Here is a 4,792-nt window from a genome sequence, read left to right on the forward strand (position 1 = left end):
AAGTGCAAAATCTTGCAGGCACGCCCACTTGGTGACAAGGGCACTGTCATGGTCACATTTGAAGGTAAGAGTTTACCATATAAGGTCGGCCTGGGGTCATTTACGGTACCGTACCGTGCGCGAGTGGCTGTCTGTGATATATGCCACAAAATTGGCCATTACAAGGAGCAGCGCCCCAATACTTTGGCAGCACGATGCCCTAAATGCGGTCTGCGGCAACACGAAGAGGGCACACAATGTCCTGGCACAGAACCGAAGTGCCGCAGCTGTGGTGGTTCACACTTGGCCACAGCCACAAACTATCCAAAAAGACGACAACAAAACCAGAAAATTGAACAAAAACGCAAGCCGGCTGCCGGAAGGCAATGCAGGAAAATGCAGACGCAGGGGCGCCAGCGCCGCAATCCCGAGGCAGAACACGGTCTTTCCAGACCCATGATCAAGGCAACACGCCAGAGTTTCTACACCGGGCCAACGGTACCCCCAGCTGCACATTCTGAGGACAGCGAGAGAATCACCTTCACGGATGTAGCTAAACAGGCGAACCGGCGCCTAACAATCGGTTGTAGCAACGGCGCACCGCGTCCATCATGCTCAACACTAGCTCCCTCCACGCCGCAACCTGCCCCGGGTGGAGGGGCGAAGCTTTCTGGAAGGAACTCAGCTCATTCAACAGCGCTCCCGCCTCCCGGTGACCACCCACATCCACCCGCCACTACGTCAGACGCCACTACACGACTAAGCCATATCACACACTGGGACAAATATCGCGGGTTATTACAGCAGCAGCCTGCGGCCAATAACATTGACCATCTAGTATGACAGCTATGCGCGGCAAAGCGGAAAGCCACCAAGAACCTACGGGTTCCGTCTGACCATCCAGAACCTGACAGACATCTGCTAACCTTATGGTATAGAAGGCTCTGGATTCTCGCTCAATACCGGCGGTCCGGCCACTCTGCGCGCCAAAAAGCACGGTTGCGCAAAATACAGCGTTCCATTGAAGAGTACACGACTACGCTCGCGTCAGACCGCTGGATGGAAATTTCGGAATCTATTAATGGGCAGACTCACACGTCCAAGGTATGGGCCATACTGCGCTCTCTCCTCGGTCAGCGCAAGACCAACAACGGCGCGGCTCGTGTGGCCCTCCGGGAAGGCATTAGCGCTCAGGAGCTCGCCGAACAGGCCACTCAAGTGGTTTTCCCTCAGACGTCTCGCCCTACAGACACCACGTACCAGAAGGATGCAAGTTCTGAAGACAGCGAGCCAATAGTCCGTTCACCATGCTGGAGCTGGAGCACGACTTGCAGCATGCTAACGCACGTAGTACTCCAGGAGCCGATGGAATGTGCGTTCCTCATCTACGCAATATGCTCTATGAGTACAAGCACGCTCTTCTCGTCGAGTTCAACCGTGTTTGGGAGAGAGTGGTACTGCCCTCCACATGGAAGTTTTCTGTGGTCCAACCTATTCCGAAGCCTGGTAAGCCACCGCATACCTTATCAAACCTCCGTCCGATCTCTTACTCTTCATGTGTTTGTAAAATAATGGAGAGCATGGTCAACCCACGCTTGCTGTGGTACCTTGAAGATCGCGACCTTTCGGCTCCTACAATGTACGGATTCCGTCCTGGGCTATCAACACAGGATGTGCTCCTCCGCCTAAAAGAGGATGTTCTCGACTCTAATTCAGTGCACCCACGAGCTGTTGTTGGAGTGGACATACGCAAGGCATTTGATGGCATTCCACACAGTACCATCATGACCAAAGCACGTGCCCTTGGCATCAGAGGGAAAATGTACAACTTCATAGCGGGCTTTCTAGAAGGGCGAAGCTACCAAGTCGAAATTGGCCAAGACACCAGTGCTCTACCAGTCAACCAGGTAGGCGTTCCGCAAGGCTCGGTGATATCACCGACCCTGTTTAATATAGCTATGCATCAGCTACCAAGACGCCTTGCGGACGTACCGGGCCTGAAACACGCGGCGTATGCTGACGATGTCACTGTGAGGACGCATCAAGGATCCATCGGTGAGCAGGAGGACGTCTTACAAGGAGCCCTCAACATTATTCACGACTACGCGACGGAAACATGTTTACACACCGCCCCAGACAAAACGGAGTTCATCGTCATTCATGGTGGCCGACACACCCCTCTCAAACAGGAAGAAAAACAGACTTTTAAACTTTACATCGGTGATAGACCCATAACTCGGAAATCTACTATCCGCATATTCGGTATGCACCTTGAAGAGAACTGCACAGCGAGCACTTGGTTCCAACGGGTTTTGAGGACCAGCAAACAAATCCTGCACACTTTACGCAGAATCTCTAACCACACTTGTCGAGTAAACGAACGTAAAATGCGACAGTTTGCTCAAGCTTTTCTCGTTTCGCGTATCATGTATGGACTGCCGTATCATCCGGTCAACCGCACGCAAATGCTCGCGCTCGATCGGCTACTTAACGAGGCCAAACGCATTGTTACTGGCCTTCCAAGGTACACACGCCTCGATGCGCTCAAGAGCTGTAGCAAGCTCAACATTTCTGAGCTCGTCGACATGCACATCCGCACACAGGAGACAAGGCTTCGCGCGACAAATGCCGGGCGGTACACGCTCATGCTCCTCGGGTATGGCGTCCACACATTGCCCACTCTGCCCAACCAAACACCCCCGTGGGAAGTCACTGCACTCACCAATGGCAAGCCACTTCCGCTTAATATGGACCCCACTCAGCGAGTGCGGCGCCTTGCCTACGCCAAGAGGCATGCTAAGGCTACGAGCTCCCTCCCCTTGACTGAACGCATCGTATACACGGACGCTGCACTTCCGGTAGATGGAACCAGCAACACTTGCTATGCCACTGCGTGGTACGACCAGACAAATGGGTGCCAGAACCAACGCCATCATGTATCAACAGAGGCGATGTACAGCACCCGACCAGAGTTAATGGCCATTCTAGAATATTTGGAGTGGGCCCTCGAAACTTCATCTGAAACTGACCCCGTTCACCATCATGTGCACACTGATTCTCAGGCTGCCTATCGAGCATGCGCTAATGTTCTTTACACAGATCATGTGCTGCAGAAGATCCGACACCAGGCGTGCCTACTCCGTGAACGCGGTAACCATGTTACCATCCTCTGGGTCCCCGTGCATTGCGGTATCCCCGGAAACGAGAAGGCTCATAGATTAGCGCGCGCTCACCTTTACACCGCGCTAGCCAGAGCCTCCGATACTCCTTTTCCTCTCCTAGCTACCAGACGCGAGCTAGCAGATCCGATGGCAGACAAGTATTTGACGAAATTAAAACGTGCGGCCTACCTCACAGCAGTTGGCAATCCACTCTTCATACCACCGCTCTCCTCGAAGATATTCACACGGCGAGAGTCTGACCTGCTTCAAAGAATTCTGACAGGCACACTCCTTACTCCTTTTTTGCTAAACTGTTTCAACAGAGGTGACACACCACCGCCTGTAACTGGCACCTGCTCCACGTGAAACTGCCGCGCTGATCTCGACCACCTGTGTTGGGAGTGCCCCCTCTACATTCCAGCTAGGCTTCGTGTCCTGGCCACCATAAAACGGGGACCCTGGCCTTCTTTTCTCCGGACATGGGCCTGTCCGGATCCGAAGCCTCCGGATCGGGCCACCGAGCTCTGGCGAGCACTCCTCCTGTTTCTTCAAGACCTGGTGGCGCCACCGGTTGGTGATCGGCTCCTCGACAGCCACAAAATTCAAACGGTCCCCACTTAGCTGCCTCCAATGCGTCCGTTAAAAAAACAGAGGCAGCCCAACCCTTTTCCGCTTCTATACCACGGTAGTCCTTTCCACCGCAGTGCCTTCGGCACATTATAATGTGGAATAAACTTGGTGTCATTCATTCATCTACACCGCGACTGTGCAGAGCAGGGTGCGTGCTTTGCCTTGTATTGCAATTGTGTGTGCGCTGAGTGAGGGCTCTCGACGAGAAAACTGAGCAGTTTGTCCCCGCCAAACTTCGCTTGAAGTGATGATCATCACTTCGTCTGACAACCAGGGACGCTAACGGACAGTGCTCGGCAAGTTAAGGGGCTGCTTGTATAACTGCATTTGAGGTCATCACTGCCATGGCCGCCATTAGATCGGAAGTGGCAATGGCCGACTTGGCATGCGGCCGCTGCTGTCCGGTTACTGCACCTCAAACCGCCTCAAATGCGCCTGCAAGTCGTTGGGCTTCTCGTCAAAAAGGAAGCCATTTTTCGGTTGATTGCAAGGGAGGTCGCAACACCTCTCCCGCTACGAGATTCGGTTATGGTGCACGCACCCTCTCGGAGTTTGATTTCCAACTAAAATAGTTCTTTCGCCCTTTCCAAGGCTTTTAGGTCTTTCTACGGCTTCACGGCTGCCTTCTATATTGGCGGCTCTTTGGGCACTGCACCGCACGTTTGCTTTCGACCCCCAGACGACGCGCTTGTCTCGACAGCACCAGTTGTTATTCTATTTTAAGATCCACCTTTTTTTGGTTTGGCCGTAGTTATACAGACACAATCGTGGCTTACTGGCCCCTTACAGCAGATGTTAGATGAAGATCCTGGCAGCCTCCCAACTTTTGTCATAAATAGCCAACGATTGGCTAGAACATCATGAGTCGGCGAGCAGTGTGAGTTGATGCATTTTGGGTGACACAAGAAGCTGGATCGAATAGCGGAAACACGGCAAGAGTTCGGAGCCTTCAAAACTTGCAAATTTCTAACAGAACAGGGTGAAACGTCCTACATTGTTTTGTCCATGCTCAGATGAGGTCT

General features: G+C 52.9%; 1 pseudogene; it reads left to right on the forward strand.

The window, feature by feature from the left end:
• Positions 1-2,366: 2,366 nt before the first annotated feature.
• On the forward strand, positions 2,367-3,761 carry LOC144162882 (uncharacterized; annotated as a pseudogene).
• The last annotated feature ends 1,031 nt before the right edge of the window (positions 3,762-4,792 follow it).

The sequence above is a fragment of the Haemaphysalis longicornis genome, unplaced genomic scaffold, assembly GCF_048455015.1.
Source record: "Haemaphysalis longicornis isolate Haplotype H1 unplaced genomic scaffold, Haemaphysalis longicornis Haplotype H1 scaffold_1, whole genome shotgun sequence".
In the NCBI taxonomy this organism is placed as follows: Eukaryota; Metazoa; Arthropoda; class Arachnida; order Ixodida; family Ixodidae; genus Haemaphysalis; species Haemaphysalis longicornis.